This window comes from Bufo gargarizans, chromosome 5 (assembly GCF_014858855.1).
Source record: "Bufo gargarizans isolate SCDJY-AF-19 chromosome 5, ASM1485885v1, whole genome shotgun sequence".
Taxonomy (NCBI): Eukaryota; Metazoa; Chordata; class Amphibia; order Anura; family Bufonidae; genus Bufo; species Bufo gargarizans.
In genome coordinates, this window is record NC_058084.1 from 390,098,991 (window position 1) to 390,125,525 (window position 26,535).

At 42.3% G+C, this 26,535-nt stretch overlaps 1 pseudogene; it reads right to left on the reverse strand.

The window, feature by feature from the left end:
• The window catches only part of LOC122939471, a 58,581-nt pseudogene extending 43,249 nt beyond the window's left edge, over positions 1 to 15,332 (reverse strand).
• Between the last annotated feature and the right edge of the window lie 11,203 nt (positions 15,333 to 26,535).

The window sequence follows — 26,535 nt, forward strand, 5'->3', positions numbered from 1 at the left end:
CATGGATAAAAAGGCAGATAATCTCCTGAAGCTGCTTCATTCTTATATAGCCTCCCTGAAGAAAGCGTCCATGGCAGCAGTGCCTGTAGCCCGTGCCCTGAGAGTGTGGTTGAGTCAACTAGGAAGGGATATTGAGGATGGCGTTAATAGAGAAGATTTACTTCAGCAACTCCCTTCTTTGAAGATCGTGGTGGAGTTCCTATGTGACTTTCCCGTAGATACCCTGAAAGGCTTAGCCAAAAATATGGCTCTCTCCAACTCTATCAGAAGGTCTATCTGGTTGAAATTGTGGTCGGGTGATGTCCCCTCCAAGAACAACCTTTGCTCTCTTCCATTTGAACCAGGGCGTCTGTTCGGCTCTCAGCTAGACACTCTATTGGAAACCAATAAAGAAGATAAAGCGCTGGAATTTCCCCTTTCCAGGTGCAGATTTCAACCCAGAAGCTTTCGGCCCTTTAGAAGACAGCGCTTTCAAAGATCCGATTTTCGCGGGCGTTCGGACCGGAAAGGATCTGACCGAAGATATTTTGCCAGAACATCGGATAAGAGTAGGAAGAGACCAGAGGATAAACCCACCAAAGAGGGTTTCTGACGTCAGAAGCAAAGGGGTAGGAGGTCGGCTTACTCGATTCTACGCAGCATGGCAAGAAATTTCCTCAGACAGTTGGGCCTTGAGGATCGTAAGAGAAGGTTACTCACTGGAGTTTATCCGCCGTCAAAGAGACCGTTTTCTCTTAAATCAAAGAGAAGACCCTCGGGTCATAGACCTCGTAAGGGAATTCATTCAAAAGGGTGCTCTGGAACCTGTACCAAAACAGCAAGAGGGAACAGGAGTGTATTCCAGAGTGTTTCCAGTCCCCAAGTCAGAGGGAAAGTGGCGCCTAATTATAGACCTCCGCTACGTGAATCAATTTATCAAGAAAATTCATTTCAAAATGGAAAACATAAGATCTATCACGTCTCTGCTTCAAGAAGACGTGATAGAGATCAATTTTTTGAGATGACCTCCGGCTGGGTACAGGCTGCGCAAATGTTAGACGTATAACCCTCAGGAAGTGGTTTAATACAAGCAATACATAAGGGCTGCTTTTTCTTTTGTCTCTTCACACTACTGGGTGAGGATTCCGGGGAATGGGAAAACGCCTCTAATACACAGCTTCCACAAAAATCGTCCTGGTGGTCATCAGGGAGAGGCTGGTCGCAGGATTGGCACAGCCTGTGCTTCCTGGATCTTTTTCCTCCTTTACTGAACTGGCTGGACATCTGGGAAGAGGAACAGATTAAATATGTAAAAATTAAGGTGCCACATAAAATAAAATAAAGCCAGAACAAACTGGCTGTAATCAGTCATGACCAGAGAGCCTGGATCAGGGGTACCTTAAAGATAAATAGAGCTCGGCTGCCAAGGCACAAGGGCAGCAAGAGCATGGATTAAGGAGATTGATATACCTGTTTCAAGCAAACATTGATTGAGGTCTGCGATACACCTGCTTTCACAAAATACTGATTAAGGGGTTTGATATACCAGCTTCCACCAAATACTGATTAAGGGGATTGATATACCTGCTTCCACCAAATATTTATTGAGGCCTGCGATACAACTGCTTCCACAAAATACTGTTTAAGGCAGGCATGTCCAAACTGCGGCCCTCCAGCTGTTCCAAAACTACAACTCCCAGCATGCCTGGATAGCTTACAGCTATTAGAGCATGCTGGGAGTTGTAGTTTTGCAACAGCTGGAGGGCCGCAGTTTGGACATGCCTGGTTTAAGGGGTTTGATATACCAGCTTTCTCCAAATACTGATTGAGGCCTGCGATACACCTGCTGCCACAAAATACTGATTGAGAGTGCAATATACCTGCTTCCGCCAAATATTGATTGAGGCCTGTGATAGACCTGCTTCCACAAAATACCGATTAAGAGGTTTGATATACCAGCTTCCACCAAATACTGATTGAGGCCTGCGATATACCTGCTTCCACAAATACTGCTCTTCTCTAGGGACTTTGGCACAGGGTCATTTTGAAAATGACAGGCAGAGGAAGAGGCAGGCCGTTCTGCAGGGGTGGTAGGGGTCTGACAGCTACACCAGCCCGGAGCCTAAGTGGGAAGTTGGAGAAGGTGCATGCGATTATGGCAAAGGAAGCATCCGGAGTTGGTTGAGTGGCTCACTCAGCCTTCCGTATCTGCACCCTCCTCATCCTCTGTATCTACACCATTCCCACTGTCTGCAGTGTGCACCCTCAAAGACACCACCACCATAGCCCCTCCACTCGAGTCAGAGGAATTATTTTCTCATCCATTCCCAGACCTTACCGATGCGCAGCCATTCTTTACATCAGATGAGAAAGGGGAGGTAGCAACACCCAATACCCACATCAGCCCAAGCAGGGTAGTTCCAGCTGTTGCTGCCTTCTCCGAGATCTCTAATATCAGTTGTGGTGAAGGTGATGATAATGACATGTCGATGGACGTCACGTGGCTGCCCACAAGAGAGGAAGAGGAGGAGAGTTCAGAGGGAGAGACGGAGCAGCAGATAGGGAGGAGAAGGAGGAGTAGCAGGCCTAACTCGCAGTGCACAGGAGGCAGAAAGCAAACTGCAAATGTATCTGGAGCGAGCCATCCACCATGCACGGTCACATGTTGTGCTCCCAGGACGCTGCCGTCGTCATGTTTATCTGGCAGAAGGCAGGCTTCCATGGCCCAAATGTTCGAGCATAAAAAGTTGATGACATCGGATAACTCCCTTGCCCAACGGCTAACCGCTGGCTTGTCGGAACTGCTAGCCCGCCAACTACTGCCATATAAACTGGTAGACTCGGAGGCCTTTAGAAAATTTGTGGCCATTGGCACACCGCAATGGAAAGTCCCAGGATGGAAATATTTCTCCCAGAAGGGCATCCCAGAGCTATATGGCCACGTTCAGTGGCAAGTGAATATATCTCTGGCACACAGTGTTGGTATCAAGATACATCTGACCACAGACACGTGGTCTAGCAAACACGGGAAGTGAAGGTACATAACTGTTACTGGGTGAACCTTCTGACTGGCATCAAGCATGTAACCCATGGCACCCATGTCGTCTGACTCCTCCTTTTCCACTGCTACCGCTTCTTCCGCTGCACCCACCAAGCTCCCCAGAACCTATTAGACGTGCCAGGTGAGACGTTGCCATGATGTGCTGAGGCTGTTGTGCCTGGAAGCTAAGAGCCACACCGGTCCTGCTGTTAATGACTACCAGTACGAACTCTGCAGCAGGACAGGTTCTGGGGAGCTTGGTTTATTTTCACCGCGCCAGTGGCTGCTCATGAGCGACGCATGCAGACTTCTGCGGCCATTTGATGAGATCACCAAACTGGTCAGTCGCAGCCAGGGTACCATCAGTGACATTGTACCTTACACCTACTTTCTAGAGCGTGCATTTCGTAGTGTCATTGATCAAGCCGAGTTGAGGTGCAGGAGCTGGAAGATGAGGAAGTCACAATGCTGAATAAATTCCCAGGGGGGGCTACTCCATCTGAGACAAGTCAGCAGGAGTGCTGAAAAGCAGTCAGAGGAGGATGGTGGCTGGGGGAAGGAGGTGGAGCAAGAAGAGCAGGCTTTAAGGGGGACTTTAAATTTCTTGGGGATCCCTGGTGTTGTCCGTGGCTGGGGGGAGGAGACCGAGGATGACATTCTCCTGGGCGATGAGCAGGAGACAGGGCACTCCACTGCTTCCAATTAGTGCAAATGGGGGCCTTTATGCTCCAGTGTTTGAAGAGGGACCCCCGTATAAAAAGCATAAATGGCAAGGACCGTACTTAGACCCCCGACACAGACACAAAATGGTGGACATGTTACCAGCATCACAGAGGGCTCTCAGAATACAGCATTTCAAGGCCTTGCTGCGAGGGATGCTGCATTCTGCTGTTGCGAGCGCTGGCAGAGGAATTTCCACCCACAGCAAAACAGGTGCGGGTACCAATCCTACGACGCCTGCAAGAGGGCGGTTTAAAGATGTGTTGGCTACTTCAAATATGACATCATTCTTGCAGCCAATCCATCGACAGCCACCCTCCAGATCCAGTCTCCGGGAATGACTAGACCGAGAGGTGTCCAACTACATCGGGTTAACGGCTGATGTGGACGCTCTGAGAAGCGAGGAACCCCTGGACTTCTGGGTATGCAGGCTTGACCTGTGGCCAGAGCTGGCGCAATTTGCTATGGAACTCTTGGCTTGCCCCTCGTCACGTGTCCTGTCCGAAAGAACATTCAGCGCAGCAGGGGGGATCGTGACCAATAAGCCCACTTGCCTAGCTCACGACAGTGTGGACTACATCACATTTCTAAAAATGAATGAGGCAAGGATCTCAGAGAAATTCAACACCTGTAACGACCACGTATAATTGAATTTCCTCATGCCAGCCCACACATATCCACCACCCAGAACAAAGAATGGTCCTTGTCTTATGTATATACAGCGGCATAAAAGGCTTTTTCTGTCAGGTAAATGCCTAATTTTTGGGGCCTGTACTCCACTGGCCTACAGTAAATTGTTTTCTAGTGACCGTCTATTATACCTCCAACCTAACGCATAAAAATGGCCCCTGATTAAAATGCATATTTTTTGTGGGAATTTTTTCCATTGATCCCCTCTGGTATGTCACTGTCTATGTTGTGGGACTATTTGCACATTTCTAGTAAGTATTTGGTGGCTGCAAATAAGGTTCGCCTGCCATTAAAGTCAAAGGGGTCTGCCGCGAACGTGCGGTTCGCAAATATTTGATCGTGAACGCGCGTTTGCGAATCGTCCCAGCCGATATTCGTCCATCACTATTGTTCATCACCAAATTGCTCCTGGATCATTGGAAGCAGTTGCTCTTCGAGGATGTTTTGATATCATTATGTATTCATTGTAGTGTTCTTAGACAAAATTGTGAGTGAGCCCACACATGAAAGATTTCAGGATGCTTTAGTGTTGGCATGACACAGGACTAGAGATGAGTGAAGTTTTGAAAATTCGGCTTTTTGGCTTATCACATTTTTCCTAAACTATTGATCGAATTCTGCTTTGGATGCTTCAATTCGCTCAACAGTACACAACGCTCACCTTTTTTTCTCCAGGCAATCATTTTTCCAGATGTCCCAATCAGTCTGATGGGGTTTCATCACAGAAAATAACTTTACCCCAGTCCTCTGGAGTCTAATCTCTGTAACAGGGGGTTCAGACCTGAGCGTTCTGAAACGAGCGCTCTGTATGCGCGATTGTACGGGCGTTTACAATCGCGCATACAGAGACTGGCGTTCACACATTGTCGCGCGTTCCCGAATTTCTATGTGCGGGAACGCGTGACAAACGCCCAAAAAAAAGCTCAAGAACTTGTTTGAGCGTCGGGCGTTTTACAGTGCGATCGTACGTGCTGTAAAACGCCCAGGTGAGAACCATTCCCATAGGGAATCATTGATTTTTCTGTGTTGAGCGTTTTACAGCGAGTAGGAACGCGCTGTAAAACGCTCAGGTCTGAACTTAGGGTAAGTCTGTCCTTGATGATTTTCTTGGATGTTTTTATTGGGGAAAAGTGGCTTCTTCCCTTCTTCACCCCAGGCCATCCTCTAAAAGCCTTTGCTGTGCACTAACACCTGCCTGCTGCTATTCCTGAGCAAGCTCTTCATTAGCAGCAACCTGATCCCATAGCTGAATTCTCTTCAGTAGACGTCCTGGCACTTAATGGACTTTTTTGGGTGTGCTAAAGCCTGCTTCACAACAATTGAACCTCTCTCCTTGAAGTTTTTAATGATCCAATAAATGGTTGATTTAGGTGCCAGCTTACAAGTAGCAATGTCCTTGCCTGTGAAGCCCTTTTGATGCAAAGCAATGATGACTGCATGTATTTCCTTGGAAGTTACCATGGTTAACAGAAGAAGACAATTTCAAATACCTCCTCCCTTTTAAAGCAACCAGCCTACTCTACTAATTCAATCAGTATGACAGAGTGATATCGGCTACCTTGTCCTCATTAACATTTTTCCTGAATTAATGAGATCATTGAAATGATGTATAGCGGGTCATTTTGTGGCAGGGCTGAAATTGTTTTTTTTGTGATTAAGTTAATTTTCATGGTAAGGAATGACTTTGCAATTAATTGCAATTCATCTCATCACTCTTCATAAAAATTTAGAGTCAATGCAAATTGCCACTATGGAAACTGAAGCAGCAAACTTTGTGAAAACCTAAATTTGTGTCAGTCTCAAAACTTTTGGCCACAACTGCACTGTATAATGAATGTATGATGTATAGTGAGGTGCATCAAAGGGATATGAACCAGATTTGCCAATCTGGGAGCTCTCTTTGTGGAGTGATACTCAAGTAGCAGGTTGTGACAGATTACCAGATTATTAGCTAACCCACGGTTATAGCGAAATTCAGTATTGTTTTGCAATCCGTGCAGAAAGAATTTGTGCAGTATAAATGGCAGCGTGCATTCCTATTAAAGACAATGGGAGGCATAATGAGTGTAGGATTCTGAGTGTGAACATACCCTAAAAGTAAAACTATTGTTGCTGCCCGTGGCAACCAATCAAGGTGCAGCTTTCATTTCTTATAGTGCAAAAACAAAAACTGCACTTTGGTTGCTATAGACAACAAAGACAAAAGGGGTCATTTGCTAACCATAAATACGCCTATATTAGGTGTATTTCTGGCGCAGATTGCAGCGCAGAGGTCCATTGCACCACAATCTGCGACTTTTTCCCCCTCACACCAGGTAAAAAAAAGTGGGCATGGTGTAGGCGGGGGCAGCGTGGTACAGTCCCTAAACTTGTCACCCACTGCCTGTTGCCGTCTCCAAAGACATTTCTGTCTCCAAAGACTTTGTAGATGATTTTTAAACAAGTGGGGGCGGCTCTAGCAAGGAGCTCTCGTCCCTGCTATGGCCACGTGCGCTGTTTCAACTGCATTTACACCATGTGACCATATGGTACTGTAAACATAAAAATCGTCTACATAGTCCTTGGAGACGAAGACTGCAACAGGCAGTGGATGACAAGTTTAGGGACTGTACCACTTGATCTTTGTGCAGAATTTACGCAGGAGAAAAGAATAGAATAGTGAAAAAAAATAAGTTTTGTTACTGCTTAAGGGCTCATGCACATGATAGTATGGATTTTGCGGTCCGCAAAATACGGATCCGCAAAAAAAAAAAAACAGATGATATCTGTGTGACGTCCGTGTTACATACATTTTCTTGCAGATCTATTCTAACAATGCCTGTCCTTGCCCACCAAGCGACCAAGAATAGGACGTATTTTTTTGCGGAGGGTACTTGCTGACATGGATATGGAATGCACACAGAGTCATCTGCATACAGGCTACATACAAAATTTTTTTACAAAAAATACATTTGTGTGCATGAACTGTAAACCTCCAGATTTACCGGATTGTCCAGACAACCCTCAGACTTCTTTGATATACTGCTATTTACTGAATGTATCTGATCATTATGTCCTGGATGTACCTTCCTATATGGGGGTTGCAATGATGAGAGACCATTAAAATAAGCTGATGGATAGACAGAAATGCTCTGCTTCCCAGCGCTGGTTCTCACTACTGTAGAAGAAGTGGAAAACATAAGGCACTTTTTTGTAGGAGATAATTCCTTTAGGAGCATTAGAGGTTGAAAGTTGAACGGAGGACAGACTTAAAGGGGACATTTCACATTTCAGCTCTCTGATTAGAAAACATTCATTACTTGCATGAAAGCGTGATTTTTTAAAACCATAATGACGAGCTGTCACATTTTCCTCTACGTGAGCGCACAGGTCCTCTAAACAACGATAGGGGGTTAGTTCTTTTACTTTATACATTGTTCTATAGGGGACATCATAGCCCCAAATGAAAACTGAGCTTACAGAACTTTCAGGTACAGAGCCATTCTACTCCACTAGCCACGTTCAGCTTTTTAGCTATTAATCTATAGGTTTGCATTTTTATCATATGATTGACTAAATAGCTGTAAATGATAAAAGGCAAAAAACCTATATGTTATAAATTAACCACTTCGAGACCGGGCCAGATTTAGCAAATCTGACATGTGTCACTTTATGTGGTAATAACTTTGGAACGCTTTTACTTATCCAAGCCATTTAGAGATTAGTTTCTCGGGACACATGGTACTTCATGTTAATGGTAAATTTGAGTCAAGGTTCTACCTTTATTTATAAAACAAAATGCAAAATTTTAAAAAAAGGAAAATTTAAAAAAATTCACAGTTTTCAAAATTTGAATCTCTCTGCTTTTAAGACAGATAGTGATGTTTCATAAAATATTAATTAATTAACATTCCCCATATGTCTACTTTATGTTGGCATCATTTGGTAATTTTTATTTTTATTTTTTTTAGGACGATAGAAGGTTTAGAATTTTAGAAGCAATTTTTTACATTTTGGGGAAAATTTCCAGTCAACTTTTTTAAGTACCAGTTCAGTTCTGAAGTCACTTTGTGGGGCTTACATACTAGAATCAACCCATAAATGACCGCATTTTAGAAACGACACCCCTCAAACTATTCAAAACTGGATTTAAAAATGTTGTTAAACCTTTAGGTATTCCATAAGAAAAGCAAAATAGAGGTGAAATTTCTTTTTTTGCAGATTTTCCATTTTAATTTAATTCTTTCCTGGAACACATCAAGGGTTTACAACAAAACACACCTCAATATTTATTACCCTGATTCTGCAGTTTTAGAAACAGCCCATATGTTGTCGTATATCGCTGTTTGGGAACACGACAGGGCACAGAAGGCAAGGAGCGCCATATGGTTTTTGGAGGGCAGATTTTGCTGGAATGGTCTTTGGGCACCATGTTTCATTTGAAGAGACCCTGAGGTAACCCCACAGTAAAAAATAAAATAAAAATTACCACATTTTGTAAACTACACCACCCAAGGAATTTTTAAGGGGTATAATGAGCACTTCACTCAACATGTGTTTCATAGAATTTTTAATACGTGGGTGTGAAAATGAGAAATTAAATTTTTTCTACAAAAAAAATGGTGCTTTAGTCCCAAACTTTATTTTTCACTGATCATCCTGCTACCCATTTGCTACCCATTTTCTCCTCAATACAGTAAGACCCCAACTGTGGTTGTAAACTGTCATTTTGGGATACGCCAGGGTGCAGAAGGGAAGGAGTGGCATCTGGATTTTCTAACATGGAATTTTCTATCATGGTTTTTAAGAGCGATAACTTTTTTTTATTTTTTGTTGAATGAGCTGCGTGAGGGCTTATTTTGTTTCGGACAAGCTGTAGTTTATATTGGCACCATTTTAGGGTACATTTGGCTTTCTGGTAGCCTTTTCTCTAACTTTTAGGGTGGTGAAGTGACAAACACGTTGTTTGGTGTCATTTTTCAATTTTTTTTATACTGTTTACTTGATGGGGTAAATTATGTGATATTTTTATAGATCCGGTCATTAGGGACACAACGATAGTAAATATGTCTATTTATTTTTATTTTTTTATGTTAAAAACATTCTTAGAAAAATAATCATGTTTTTGTGTTGCCATTTTCTTAGATCCATATTTTTTTCTCGTGTCTCGTGTGAGGGCTTGTTATTGCTACCATTTTGGGGTACATACAACTTTTTGATTGATTGATATTATGCTTTTTGTGAGGTGAGGTGGCATAATTTTTATTTGTTTCTCGATTTTTTATTTATTTTCTTACGTTTTACACAATAAGAGCATTTTTAGAAAAAAAATTATGTTCTTGTATTGCAATTTTCTTGCCATATTTTTATATTTTTTTGGATATGGTCTTGTGTGGGGGCTAATTTTTTGCGGGATGTGGTGATGTTTTTATTGCTACTATTTTGGGGTGCATACAACTTTTTGATAGATTAACATTATGTTTTTGGGGAGGTGAGCTAACAAAAAAATCTGTTTTGGCCCAATGTTTATTTATTTATTTATTTATTTTACGGTGTTCAACTGATGGGGTAGATCATATGGTATTATTATAGAGACAGTCGTTGCGGACGCAGTGATACCAAATATGTCTATTTTATTTTTTATTTTATTTAAAAAAAAAATTAATAACGGATTTAGGCCACATGCACACGGTCGTTATGCGGCCGTTATGTGCATTGGGAACCACAATTGGCAAACATCCGTGCAGCAGACCGGACCCATTCAACTTAAATGGGTCCGTGGCCTGTCCGCACTGCAAAAAAAATAGCATGTCATATTTATTTGCGGTGCAGAACAACGGAAAGAATCACTTCACTTATGACATTCTCGCTTGACTTTCTCAGTCAGACCATTAAGTCCAACCAGAGAGGAAAGGGGATGAGTGACTCAATTAGAGCTTTGCACACTACTCTAATAAGTGCAATGTTCTTTGGTGGGTATCTTCATCTAGGCCTATCAAGAGAGCAATGTGGCTTTCACTTATGACACGAGCGTACTTGCTCCGTGCTCATATTGCGGACCATAAACGGCTGGTCCGCAATATATGGGCAGTGGGTGTATGCACTCCGTGTTGCAGATGCGTACCCATTGACTTGAATGGGTCCGCGAGCCGCCAGATATGACTGAAGATAGGACCTCACCTATCTTTTGCAGAGCGGAGGCACAGATTGGAAGCGCTTCGTAGTGCTTCTGTGGGCTTTCTGGTCCATGCCTCCGCACCACACAAAGATAGAACATGTTTTATCTTTGGCCCTATCTCGTGAATAGCAGACCCATTCAAGTCAATGGGTCCACATCCACAAACTGAGTGAACACGGCCAGTGCCTGTGCTTTGAGTACTACTATTTGGGGTCCGCAGCACGGGAACTGAGCCATTACACTTGTGTGCATGAGCCCTAACTGTTATCCCTACACCAACTATTATGATGAGGATTACCCTTCAGATGATATCTTACCCTCACACCAGCAATAAACTGACAATGGATTACAAATATATATGTATATATACATGTGTATACAAATATATAGAAGTGTTATCTCTCTGTGCTGCTACAGATGGACAATATTTTGAATTTCATTTTCAGTGGCATAATACTGTCGAAATTAAAAGAAGAAAAAGCCAAACCTTCTAAAAAACAAAACAAAACAATTTTCTATGAATATAAAATTAAAAAATATACTCCTTTCTGATAGAAGTTTCCCTTTGAATATGCATGACTCGGCCTCATGCACACTAGTCATGTTTATGCCTCTTTTGAGCTGTAATAGGGCTTCTATAGAGCCATAGAGGTACATAGAGCTTTAACCACATCTTTATGGGATCAGATGGATATATTTATTGCAGATTTTACACAAATGCTGCTGACTTATGCAAAATGTGCACTAGGGTCTCCCAAAAAACTCCTAGATCTATTCATCTACTTGGCACTTATGTATGTTAATAATATACGATACAGCACATTTTTACATTGTTATACCATATACTGTATAATTATGACTATTACTCTTAGGACATTTCAGTATTTTGGTTAGTATTGGTAAGCCAAAGAGTACCATATAAGGCCTCCTTACAGATACATTTAGTTTAGCCTTTTTTTAGTTAAAAAAATGCATGTCTTTTTTTTACATGACATGCACTTTTTAGGGTGGTTTGACATACAGTTATACAGCTTTGAACCCAGACATACCCACATTTTTACCCAGGCAGCCCCCCTAAGATAAGATAAGATAAGAAAAACAGGGATTACACCCCTAAATAAGTTAACTCAAGAGTTTGGTTGGTGGGATATACGGATGACTCATAATCCATTACTAAGACAGTTTTCTTGTTATAGTAAAACTCATGATTCTCTTTCTAGAATCGACTTGGTATTTGGCAACCAGATGACATCACAGAATAAGGTGGTAGTCTCGTATGAGACAAGGTGCATCTCAGACCACTCCCCAATATTAATCAACGTAAGATCTACGAAGGAAAGAGTGAATATTGCTCGTAAACTCTATTCGGTTAACCCTACTTGGCTTAACTAAATGGGGCAAAAGGAGTATTTTTGAAAGATAATTAATTTCTTTTTTTTATATATATATATATATATATACATATATATATTCTAGGAAAAATGAGCGGCACTCCAGAAGTAAAAGTGGTGAACCCTTTATTCACACCAGTGGTGCAACGTTTCGGCTCAGATCGCGAGCCTTCCTCAAGCAAAGAAACAACTCAAATGACAGTGATTATATAAGGGATACAAGACATGTGATCACAACTAAGTGGGTGTGTCCAACAATTCATGAGATACATAAAAGATGATTAAATACACATCATATTGATCAATATAACAAAAGTGGGAGGGCTGATCACCATTGGAGACAGTGATGAAGGTGAAATATAGAGCTATGCACGGATCAAGTACATAAACATAATCAAGTGATGTGCCAACATGTGATGTGAACATTATACATAAATATCTGGGGGAGGAGCAGGGGAGTAATGATGCAGAACATACCAATACAGTAAGGAGGCTCATGATGTGCCGTGGAGTCGGCGTTGTGAATGTCTTCATGCGCAGGCGTGGCTATACACCAATAGCAGGCGCTCAGCTGACCAGAGATGCTGTACGTCAGCACGATGCGCCGGCTGCCCCACGTCATTGCGGACGTCATCCAGAAGGCACACGATGTGTGATCCTGTGCGCATGCTCAGTAGAGAATCGAGCTGAATGCGCCATCTTGGTTGTTGGAGAGCTGCCCACAAAGCCACACTTTGCGAATCACACCCAACCAAAGACAAGAACGGGCATAAGGGGTTGAACAAGGGCACTGGGGATCCCAATTATACAGGATACCCATATACCGCCTCCTGGCAGTAAATCCATCGCAACTGCGGTAACCGCAGTATCTGCGAGGATAACGCCAGGTGTCTCTACCCCCCAACCTGCCCGAGAGGGATCTCCTCTGTATGGTTCACAGGTGCTGCAAAGGCGCGTGCAGACCAGCTCCCAATACCAAAAAAAGGGGGGGGGATAATGATGGGGTGTCAAAAATACGGTGTCTGCCATGCCTGCCAGTAACAAAACCAAACAAAACATAAACATAAAATATAAATATCATGAAGTGAACCCCTTCCGTGGTATGCTGCATATACTCCAACCATATGTTCCAGACCCCATAGTGCAGAGTAAAAGTGATCTAGAAAAAAGAAAAAAAATATTAGAATGAGAGAATCATGAGTTGTATAACTCTCAACGTGTGTACACAATGATGCATGACAATATCAGGCAATGGCAAGAGGGCAAACCAACCTCACATAACATCCCCAAAGTTGTAATCAGCGTTCAGGCCCTTGGGCTTCAAGCTATCCAGCTTGTGGATCCAACTCAATTCTCTGCGTTTCAGTATCCTGGATCTATCCCCCCCTCGCCGAGGCTGGGGTATATGATCCAGGATCCAACACCTCAAGTCTCCTTCTTTGTGTTTAGCCTCAGTGAAGTGTTTCGCTAAAGGCAAATCCAGCCGTTTTTTGCGTATACTGAGGCGGTGATTGTTGAGGCGGGTCTTCAATTCAGTTGTTGTCTCACCCACATACAGTAACTTGCATGGGCAAGACAACACATAGATGACATGATTAGAGTCACAGGTTAGATGAAATGAGATGGCATAGGATACACCAGTATTAGGGTGTATAAAATACCTCCCCTTGCGGATATACCTGCAATTGACGCAGTTTAGGCAGGGAAAACAGCCTAAGCCAGACTGGGTCAATTTGGTTTGCTTCAAAGATCCCCTGGGGCCAAGATCAGCCTTGACCAACTGATCACGCAATATCCGTGATCGGCGGTATGATGACATTGGTGGACATGAGAACTCAGGGATATCTTTGAAGCATGTACCCAACAGTCCCCAATGTTTATTCAATATCCTATTTATTTTAGGACTGAGTTCAGTATATACTGAAACAAACGGAATCCTGGCCTTTTTCTGGACAGTATCTCGTTTGGTCAGTAATTCAGTCCTATCGAGCGTGCGTACTCTGTCCATGTGTTCGTTCAACAGTGGCTTCGGGTAACCCCTATCTTGAAACCTTACTGCCATGGAATTCAGAGTCGCATCAAGCTTGCTCTCATCAGAGACAACCCGTTTGGCGCGGAGAAATTGTGAGAAGGGTAGCGACCGGATCACTCTCCGAGGGTGTGAGCTGTTGTAACACAAGAACGTGTTGGTATCCGTAGGTTTAGTGTACAACTCGGTATGCAACACACCCTCGTTGAACACTACTCGTGTGTCCAAAAACTGGATCTCAGTGCGAGAATGAATGAGGGTGAACTGTAGATCAGGATCATGACTGTTCAAAAAGTCATGAAACCCAACCAGATCAGTCTCGGAACCTGTCCAAATGAGGAAGATGTCGTCGATATATCGCCACCACCTCAGCACATGGCTGAAGTGGTGGGATAGATAGACGACATCCTCCTCAAAGCACCGCATGAAAATATTTGCGTACGTGGGGGCCACGTGGGACCCCATGGCCACACCACGTTCTTGCAAATAAAACACGTCCCCGAAAAGAAAGTAATTATACTTTAGTACAATCTTCAGTAAATCAATGATGAATTCAGAAGCTTGAGGAGTGTAAGCTGATGTCCTCAACATTTTCTCCACCGCCCTGAGGCCCCTATCATGAACAATAGACGTGTATAATGAAGTGACGTCAAACGAAGCAAGTATCACTGAGGACACATGAGTTAACTCAACACTTTGTAATTTAAACAAAAATTCAGAAGTGTCTTGAATATAGGATGACCCCCCTATGGAGAAATCCCGCAAAGCTTTGTCTAGGAATATAGCTATGCCGCTGAAGATAGAATCAGAGCCCGAGACGATAGGTCGTCCCGGGGGATCGATGAGGGTCTTGTGAATCTTGGGCAGCACATAGATCACCGGAGTGACCGGATGTGCTACCTCAAGAAAATCACTAAGACCCCCATCGATGATACCAGCGGTCAGAGCCTCCCTAAGACAGCGGCGGATAATATCCGCTATCATGAACTTGGGGTCAGAATCTAAAATCCTATACACCTGTGGATCATTCAATTGACGCATGATTTCTTGTACATATTTAATGGTGTCCATCACCACGACCGCACCCCCCTTGTCAGCGGGTTTGAGAGTGAGGGTGGGGTCGGATCTGAGAGACTCCAAGGCTTCTATCTCAGTGGTAGTCAGATTGGGATATCTGAAATCAGGCTTCCCTTGAGAGGACAACCTGAGCTCAGAGATTCCCTGTCTCACAGCACTGATATAGGCATCAACAGACGGCTCATTGATAACCGGTACAAAATTACTTTTGGAGAATAAATTGAGAGAACCCAGGGTAAAATCACTCATCTGGGGTCTCACAATGGTATTCTTCTTATGGAACCAGATCTTCAGTTTAATTCGCCGAAAAAAAGAGAATAGGTTAGACTCTATATCAAACCAATCAACTGGTGCGCTAGGACAGAAAGAAAATCCTTTGGACAGGACACTCACTTGAGTGGGAGTCAATTCCTTAGAGGATAAATTGACAACAGTCACTTCTTCTTTCCTGGAGCGGACTTCATTGCCATCGACCTGGTCTTGCTGCTGCGTGCTCCAACTGGCCCTCCTGTGTCTACGGCCACCTCTCCTAATGCGTCGCCGCGTCTCTCCTGTTGCTGTGGGCCCTTCTCTAAAAAAGACTGCTCCACACCAGAGAAGGATGCTTGTGTTATCTTTCTCCGCCTCCTGTTGTCACGTTGTTGTTGTAAGTTTGGTTGTCTGTCGGTCTGCCAATTATAGATGTGCCCTTTCTTATAGTCGTCTGCATCCCTGCACCATTTAACCCTTTTATTTTCCTCTGCATCAGTTTGAAAGGATTTCATATGTGAGGATGTATCCTCCATGTATTTGGTGAGGTCATCAGGAGGTAAAAGGGACTGCAGACTGGCCTCAATGTCACCCTTGTCACACTGCAGAGTAGATAACTCATGTTGCAAATATTCGATGTTAAGCAAAATAAAGTCTAGTGAATAACGATTTGATAAATGTTCAAACTTCTTGCAAAACACAGGATTATCAAAAAACAAATTTGGTCAAATATTTGATCGCATCCCTCTGGGAATCTTTTGTGTCCTATGGTATTCACCAAGCGTCATCATGTGAGTCCACTCCCTTTGGGACGTGCACCCGTTTTCTCACTTGGGAGCCAGTGCCGCCATTTTTCTTCATTTATATATATATATATATATATATATATATAAATAAAGATTCAGCTGGGGTGAATATGGTCTGGGATACAGCAAAGGCCTATGTGAGAGGGTTGTTAAATAAAAAGATTATAGAGCTGAAAAAGGTTTTAAGATAAAAAAGCATGAGTTAGGCTACTTTCACAGTGCCGTTTTGGTTTCCGTTTGTGAGATCCATTCAGGGCTCTCACAAGCGGTCCAAAACTGATCAGTTTTGCCCTAATGCATACTTAATGGAAAAGCATCCGCTCAGTATGCATCAGTTTGCCTCAGTTTTCCTCCGTTCCGTCTCCATTCCGCTTTGGAGGCGGACACCAAAACGCTGCTAGCAGTGTTTTGGTGTCCATCTGACGAAACTGAGCCAAACTGATCTGTTCTGACACACAATGTAAGTCAATGGGGACGGATCTGTTTTCTATGACATAATCTGGCACAATAGAAAACAGATCCATCCTCTATTGACTTTCAATGGTGTTCAAAACGGATCCATCTTGGCTATGTTAAAGATAATACAAACGGATCCGTTCTGAACAGATGCAGACGGTTGTATTATCTGAACGGATCTGTCTGTGCAGATCCATGACGGATCCGCACCAAACGCAAGTGTGAAAGTAGCCTGAAAGATAGAAGTGTAAAAAAAGAGGCACAGGTGATTAATCAAAAAACTGAGGAAACAAGCAAGCAAAAAAGCTTGGCTTTTGGCGTCTAATAATTATGATAATTACTTGAGGGGAAAAAGCAAACAATATGGATTTATTTGTTAGATCTAGAAGACATTGGGAAGGTGGTAGACCAGTTAAATTTTTGTCTAAGTTGATTAGTAAGACAGAAGCGTTGATAAATATCGTTTCAATTTGAGATAAAGAGGGTATTATTCATAATAATCCAAAAAAGATCATGGAGGTGTTTAGGGAATACTATAAAGATCTGTATTCGACACAGATTCAAATAGATCATGGTAGATTGATGGATTTTTTTAACAATATTAATATTCCTACACTTAGTGCTGCCCAACGAGAAAATCTAGAACGACCTATCACACTTAAAGTATTATTAGCAATGGATGAAGCTCCACTTGGCAAAGCAGTGGGCCCAGACGGATTACCTGTAGAATTATATAGGAGAGATAAAGAGTTTGGGGCGAATAGATTAATGGAGGTTTTTGTACATTCAAAACAAGCGGCGTGTTAACCTATTTCAATGGGGGAAGCAACGATTATTCTAATTCCTAAGGAAGGTAGGGATAATTTAGACCCGGGTTCATACCGCGCAAAATCTTTGATGAACAATGATTGTAAGATCTTGGCTCGAGTTTTGTCAAGGAGACTGAAGGGGGTAATTACGAGTGCATCCAGATCAAAGCGGATTTATTCCTGGTAGATCTACATCTCTAAACCTTCTCAGGGTCTTCGCCAATATTCAATGGGTCGGGAATGATACCAGTCGTTGCTCTATCTTGTCACTAGATTCGACAAAAGCTTTCGACAGTGTGGAATGGGGTAATTTGTGGGAAACTTTGGACCAATTCGGTATTGGTCCTGAATTTATAAAACGGTTGAAGATCATTTACTGTGACTCGAGAGCACGTATACTTATTAATGGTCAACTGTCTAAAAGTTTTAACATTGAAAGAGGTATGAGACAGGGATGTCCTCTCTCTCCTTTACTCTTTGCCCCTGTGGTTGAACCTTTAGCAATTAAGATCACACAGTATTTATGTTTTCAGGGGTTAGGGGGAGAGAGGATAAGATATCTCTTTATGCAGATTATTTTCTTTTCTTTTTGGGTGACACTAGTAGGTAAATAAACTATGTTAAGACAATGATTGGTGAATTGGGTGTCTCCTCAGGTATAGTAATAAATTGGAGTAAATCAATTTTGCTTCCGATGAGTGATGGGCTTAAGATAACGGACAAGAAATTAAGGCTATCGGGCCCTCATGAAAATTTTTGGGGTTAGAAATCACAAGGGACCCTTTTAGATTTATAGAATTGAACCTTGTTCCGCTGATTCGGAAGATTAGAGAGAGGATCAACATATGGAATAAACTTCCTATAAATAAAGCTGAAAGGATTGGTTTCATAAAAAAGATTATATTACCCAATTATTATTAAGTGGATAAATTGTTTAATGATCTGTTATGGGCGGGTTTACCAGGACTTATGATCAAGGTGGTCTGGAAGTACCGGATATGATGTTTTATTATTTAGTGGATGATATTGCACTGATAATGAACTGGGAACAAGTGGATATTTTAAAACATTTAGTGAAGGTCCATTGTCAAATATGTTTGCATTGGTGGGGTCCGAACAACTATATGATAGGGGAATATATAGGATTCCTATGGTAAAATCCTTAGTGGAGACTTGGGTCACGGTGAAGCGATATTTGGGATTGGATGGTATTATACGAGCGACTCCTTTTTGGACACTGGGAGTAAGCACTTTTGTTGGGGATGCTAAATATTGGACAATAAAAGGTTTATGGTATGTATCCCAATATATTAAGGATGGTGAATTGAAATCTAGGGAAGAGTTGTTAGGGAATTTAGGAGAGGATAGAGAAAGTTTTTTGCAAATATATTCAATTATTTTTTATTTTTAAAGGAGTCAAATTTGAGAAATATATGGTTTTATGTTCACATGAACTGATGGAGTTTATTTTAGGGTGGAGGGGTAGTAAGAATAATAAGCTGGTTTCAGTTTTGTATAAAAAATTAAGAGTAATTATCAATAAAGGAGAGGGGTGTAACAGTAAAAATGCAAGGGATAGGGATATAGGTCCCTTATCTGAGGAACACTGGAGAAAGTTTTGGCAAGTGTGTAGATATCTGAGGAATCCATCACAAAGAGTTAGGGCTTGTTCACACAACCGTTGCCCCTCCGTGCCTGGCATTAACGGAACCCACGGAAGCACTTCGTAGTGCTTCTGTAGGGTTCCGTTCCGTTCCGCACCGCATCTCCGGATTTATTTTACATCAGCTATACGTGACTCCTAATTGGCTTCAGAAATTTTCAACTGGTACTCCGAATGTATGCCCAAGATGTGAAAACCGAAAAGCGGATATTATTCAGATGTGGTGGCGATGCCCTAAAATACAACCCTTCTGGCAGGGCCTTATTGAATTGATAGATGTTTTTTTGTCTTAAATTAACATTGCCGATTTTTATTTGTGTCTTGGGTGAAATCCCTTATAATTTATCAAAAGACAATGAATTTTTGGTATATAATTTCTTCTTTTTGTCTTGATTATTAGTGGCCAAAAGATGGATGAGCAAAGATGTACCAACTGTTAGGGAGTGAATAAATATGATGAATCTATATGAATCTATTGAAAAAGCAGGTTATATCAGGTCAAATAAAATACAGATTTACAATAGCTTATGGAGTAAATGGAAGATTTTTATGGGCAAGTTAAACAATATTCCCCTTTCTGATGATAGTGTTAGGCCTCATGCACACTGGCCATGTGCATGCCTCTTTTGTACTGAGCTGAACATGCCTCTTTTGTACTGAGCTGAAGCTTCTATAGACCCATAGATATACATTTTATTTTTTGAGTAAAAGAAATGAGAGCCTTTTTTGACGTGACATGCACTTTAAAGGGAGGTTTAACATCCAGTTAAAAAAAACATTTTTTTATGTTTTTTTAATACTTTCTTTTAGCCAAAAATCTGTGTGTGAAACCACCCTGAGGCTGGATTCATATATAGTGTAATTTTTCAGAGGTGTTTTTCAGCACTTGTGCATTTTTCAACTTATTTTTTGTACATGTGGCTTTTGGTAAGGCAAGCTCCAAATGTTAGCTGAAAGTCTTAGAGAAATATGAAATTTACACAAGCATTTTTTTATACTGATTTCTATGGCATTTCTGTCATAGGGCCGGCCATCTGTGTTCCGCAAAATGCGGAATGCACATGGCCGGTATCCAGACCACAAAACACATACAGTCATGTGAATGTATCCTAACCCATATACATTGATTTGGCCATCATTGCAGGGGAGCCCCCAGGCCTCTACCTTTTGGAATAATGGGATAAGGCAAAGCTCATGGTCAGTGGCTAGCCAAGTTCTGGGCAGGCAGAGTTCATGCAAATCTGAGAATCAGTCCAAAGATCAGAGCAGGCAGCACAAGGTCAGAACAGAGAAAAGGCAAGGGTCAGGTCAAGTGGCAGAGAGTCAAAATCTAGGAATCAGGTAGAAGTCGGCACATAGGTAGACAAATGGATTATAGCACATTTGCACAATCCAGCAAGCTAGAGAAACCTACTGCTCAGGCATCTCTCCCTTGGGAAAGGTGCCCTAAGTACCGATAGGTGTCCAGCCATTGGCCCTTTAAGAGCCGGGAATCACACGCACCATACAGTTCAGGGAAAAAGGCCTAGCAGCCAGGTGCAGGCTGTGGCCTCCAACTAGGCATACAGAACTCTGTTACTGGATAGCAGGGAAGGATCATCAGGTAGGGTTGCAACGGTTGGCAGGATGATGGTGGTCACAGAGCGCCTAAGGCCTTTTTTACACAAATACGGATTGTGTCAGGATGCGTTCAGGGTGCATTCAGTGAAACTCGCATCATTTTACGAGCAAGTTCAATCAGTTTTGTCTGCGATTGCGTTCAGTTTTTCCACGCTGGTGCAATCAATTTTGATGCGTTTTTCACGCGCATGATAAAAACCTTGAAGATTTATAAACAGCATCTCCTAGCAACCATCAGTGAAAAACATATTGCATCTGGGTTATACAGTGCCTTGCAAAAGTATTAACCCCCCCTTGACTTTTTTTGTATTTTGTTACATAACAGCCTTAAGCTTAATGTTTTGTTAATCTAAATTTTATGTGATGGATCAGAACACAATAGTCTAAGCTGGTGAAGTGAAATTAGAAAAATATATAAATAAAACTATTGTTTATAAATAGAAAACAGAAAATTGGCATGTGCGGATGTATTCACCCCCTTTGTTAGGAAGGCCATAAAAAGCTATGGTGCAACCAATTACCTTCAGAAGTCACATATTTAGTAAAATGATGTCCACCTGTGTACAATCTAAGTGTCACATGATCTGTCATTACATATACACACCTTTTTTGAAAGGCCCCAGAGACTACAACACCTAAGCAAGAGGCATCACTCACCAAACACTGCCATGAAGACCAAGGAACTCTCCAAACAAGTAAAGGACAATGTTGTTGAGAAGTACAAGTCAGGGTTAGGGTATAAAACAATATCCAAATCTTTGATGATCCCCAGGAGCACCATCAAATCTATCTTAACCAAATAGAAAGAACATGGCACAACAGCAAACCTGCCAAGAGACGGCCGCCCACCAAAACTCACTGACCGGGCAAGGAGGGCATTAATCAGAGAGGCAGCACAGAGACCTAAGGTAACCCTGGAGGAGATGCACAGTTCCACAGCAGAGACTGGAGTATCTGTACATAGGAGGACCATAAGCCGTACACTCCATAGAGTTGGGCTTTATGGCAGAGAGGCCAGAAGAAAGCCATTACTTTCAGCTAAAAACAAAAAGGCACGTTGTGAGTTTGCGAAAAGGCATCTGGGAGACTCCCAAAATGTATGGAGATTAAGGTGCTCTGGTCTGATGAGACTAAAATTGAACTTTTCGGCCATCAAAGAAAATGCTATGTCTGGCGCAAACCCAACACGTCACATCACGCAAAGAGCGCCATCCCCACAGTGAAACATGGTGGTGGCAGCATCATGCTGTGGTGATGTTTTTCAGCAGCCAGAACTGGGAAACTGGTCAGAGTTGAGGGAAAGATGGATGGTGCTAAATGCAGGGATATTCTTGAGCAAAACCTGTGCCACTCTGTGCGTGATTTGAGGCTAGGATGGAGGTCCACCTTCCAGCAGGACAATGACCCCAAGCACACTGCTAAAGCAACACTTGAGTGGTTTGGGGAAACATGTAAATGTGTTGGAATGGCCTAGTAAAAGCCCAGATCTGAATCCAATAGAAAATCTGTGGTCAGACTTAAAGATTGCTGTTCACAAGCGCAAACATCCAACTTGAAGGATCTGGAGTAGTTTTGCAAGGAGGAATGAGCAAAAATCCCAGTGGTATGATGTGGCAAGCTCATAGAGACTTATCCAAAGTGACTTGGAGCTGTGATTGCCGCAAAAGGTGGCTCTACAAAGTATTGACTTCGGGGGGTGAATAGTTATGCACATTGACTTTTTCTGTTATTTTGCCCTATTTGTTGTTTGCTTCACAATAAAAAAAAAAGTTGTGGGCATGTTTTGTCAATTAAATGATGCAACTCCTCAAACAATCCATGTTAATTCCAGGTTGTGAGGCACCAAAATACAAAAAAAGTCAAGGGGGGTGAATACTTTTGCTGTATATGGATGCAATGTGTTTTTCACTGAAGCCCCATTCAGCAGGGCTGCGTGAAAAATGCAGAATATAGAACATGCTGCGATTCTCAAGCAATGCAGAACTGATGCATGAAAAAAAAAAGCTCATATAAACAAACCCATTGAAATCAATGGGTCAGGATTCAGTGCAGGTGCTATGCATTCACTTTATGCATTGCACCCACATGGAAAACTCGCTCGCATAAGCGATTTTTCCGCGTGGGTGCAATGCGTGACGTGAACGCATAGCACCTGCAGTGAATCCTGACCCATTCATTTCTATGGGTCTGTGTACATGAGTGTTGGGCCGGGCCCATAGAATTGAATGGGGCTTCCGTAAAAAACGCAGTGCATCCGGATGCAGTCCGGATGCAGTCCGGATGCAAAACGTTTTAGGAGATGTAGATTGTTATTCTGCTGGTTTTTTTTCACTTGTGTGAAAAATGCATCAAAACTGATAGCATCCGCGTGAAAAAAAAAAAAAAAAACACTGAATGGAATTGCAGCCAAAACTGACTGAACTTGTGTGCAAAACCATTAGTTTTTTCCTGAACAGATCCGGACACAATCCGTATCGTTCGTGCAAAAGATTTTCCACATCAGGGGACAAAGGGGATCCAGAGAAAAATGGAGGAGGAGCAATCAATCAACCCGAAGAAAGTAGGAACCCCACAGAAAAGAACACATATAGAGGAAAGAGAGGAGAGAAAACGGAGGCCCAAATCCCAAGAAAAGCAAGGGGGAATAACAGGTATTTTTACTTTGAGTAGTCATGTCCTCACAAAGGAAGAGGAGGGCGTACTAAGGAGGGGTCTCAAATTCGCACCCACTAGGGGTTTAAACAAGTTTTCAGCCTTTTTAGATGTCCATAAATATATTAGAAAAATTTTCAGGAAGGTCCCTAATTTGCAGAATTGTCTAGTACATAGTGCGTTAGCACCAATTGAGCAGAGGACTAGACAGAATACATTTTCATGGTGCAGCTTCTGCCTACCCTGTAAGAACCACAACCAAGAAAAGAAAAAAGTAAAACAAGCAAGTATCATGCATTCTAATAAGAAAAATAAGGACATAAAAATTGTGGGTGACATTACATGTGAGTCCTCGGGTGTAGTGTATGCGCTGGAGTGCCCTTGTGGCCTCCAGTACGTTGGCCGCACATGAGAAAAAAATAAAATTCGGGTACAAGGGCATATAAGAAATATTAAAAAGGGAGTAAAAACCCACGGTGTCTTGCTACATTTTAAAACCGCACACGGTAAAAACCCGAGAGGTCTCATCTTCACTGGGGTAGAACGTGTGCAGACAAATTGGCGAGGTGGTGACACAGTGAAAAAATTGATCGAACCAAAGTAAAATGGATATATGAGATGGGTACGATACAACCGCATGGTCTGAACGTGGAGTTCAATTTGAAACCGTGCCTTATAGACTGAGTGGACCAAGTTAGGTGCATTTATCTACTATATTGGGTTGAACAGTGGATTAGATTGAACTAGAGTTCTATTTTCTGTTTGGTGTTATGAATTGGTTGTCACTGTATGGCTTGTGCTAAAAAGAATTCTTATGTGCAGATCCCTGGTGTTTTGGAACTGAGGTGGGGTGGGACATGGATTTGAGTTTGTTAGACAATAATGAAGAGCAACAGGTGGAGGAAGTTTAGAGATTTAAGGATTGTGGGAAGTTTGTAGCTTACGCTCCTGATGAAGCTATTTGGAGCGAAACCCGGGTCGGGAAGAAGCATGGTTGGATGCCTGTTTTACAATTACGCATTTTATTGGGTTTAAATGTGAGTATAATAAATAATTTTTAGGAATTTTAACTATGGATCTTCACTATGGGAGCAATATTGAATGGTTTGCAGGGAGTGTGATGAAAGAAAACCCTCACAGGAACTACTGATCGGCTTATCTTTGAGGCGCCTATATTATCTACACCAGGGGCGTAGCTAAAGGCTCATGGGCCCTGGTGCAAGATTTCAGCTTGGGCCCCCCTTCCCTCAGTGCTTTGTGACCAGGGAGGCAAACATTGAAAAATTAAAATGGTACCCCCAACCCCCCTCATGCCAAATGCTTGACCTAACCCCTTCCCCCCCAACCTCTCTCATGTCAAATTCTTGACCTAACCCCATCCCTGCAGCCAGAGGTGTAACTTGACCGGCATGCACTTTCCATAATACCAGTGTCTTCTTATGTGGCACAAGGGTCTTTGGGCCCCCTCAGGCTCCTGGGCCCGGTAGCGACTGCTACCTGTGTACCCCCTATAGCTATGCCCCTGATCTACACGCTTGTGAGTATAACATCGAAAGGCAGGTACAACTGGCTGCTACAGTGCTTCACTATGTATGCGTCTTTCTTGATGTCTCACAGGGTGTTTCAATAAGAAGTGGAGCACAAAGTTAACTGGTGTGTGCTTGCTGGAAGAAGGTGGAAGGCTTGATTGTATAACTTTATTGTTTTGAACCTTGCGCGGTCCCCCAATATACGTTCGTGCGAAAGAGGCCTATAAGGGTTCCATGTGAGGTTGGTTACCAGGAAATCGGTAATTGGTAAATAGTCAAAAGCCTGTATGAGATATGATAAATAAGTGTTCATTAGAGCATGGGAAATACATGAAAATCTCAGGGTTCATGCAAATGGCCGTATTATTGATCAGTGTTGTACGGATCTGTAAGGGCTCATACACATGTCCATATGTATTTTGCAGGCCGCAAAACATGGATCTGCAAAAAATGTCTGTGTTACATCCTTTTTTTTTTGCAGATTGATTGTAGGAATGCCTGTCCTTGTCTGAAAAATAGAATAGGACATGTATTTTTTTTGCAGAATGGATTTGCGGACATACAGATACGGAATGAACATGGAGTGATTTCAGTTTTTTTGGCCCAATTGAAATGAATGGTTCCACATATGGGCCACAAAGGAAACTGAACGGACACGGACAAAACATACGTTTGTGTACATGAGCCCGAATAAGGCACCTATACACACTGAGCAGAGCCCATTCATTTCTTGGTGTCTTCAGTTTCATACAAGGTACCACGTGGTTTCTTATCACAGTTTTAGACGCATGTTGTGTGACACATGTATTTTCCCCTAGAAGCGTTACTAAATTTCAAATTACGTAAATCTAATTGTAATTAGACTGTGCCACGGTCGCTGCCAAGTTGTGGTTCCATCTAATCTAGTACTACTATAATGAAGAGTTATGGTTTATTTATGGATATTATGCAAATTCAGTCCGAAGATACTTGTAAACGCAATCATGTTTTAAGACTTTCGGGACTAGACCAATTTTCATATAATTATTGCAAAACTGTAAAAAAAAAAAAATATTTGTTGGGTAAAAAAAAGAAATTCGGCCACTATTGTTTGGGTAAGGCCCCTTTTACACAAGCGAGTTTCATGTGCGGGTGAAATGCGTGACGTGAACGCATAGCACGCGCACTGAATCCTGACCCATTCATTTTAATGGGTCTGTGTACATGAGCTTTTTTTTTTACGCATCAGTTTTGCGTTGCGAAAAAAAAACGCAGCATGTTCCATATTATGCGTTTTTCACGCAGCCCTGGCTCCATAGAGTTGAATGGGGCTTTAGTGAAAAACGCATTGCATCCGCAAGCAAATGCGGTTGCAAAGCGTTTTTCACTGATGGTTGCTAAGAGATGTTGTTTGTAAACGTTCAGTTTTTAGCACGCGCGTGAAAAACACATCAAAACGCATTGCACCCTGAGCGGAAAAAAACTTACCAACTGAACGCAATCATAGACAAAACTGACTGAACTTGCTTGCAAAATGGTGCGAGTTTCACTGAATGCATCCTGAACGCATCTGGAGATAATCCGTCATGCTCGTATGAATTAGGCCTAGGGTCCCCTGAAGACGAGCGTGTCCGGATTAGGTCCGGATGCTTTGTGTCTGCGATCAGGGAAAATCGCGCGAGTAGGTAT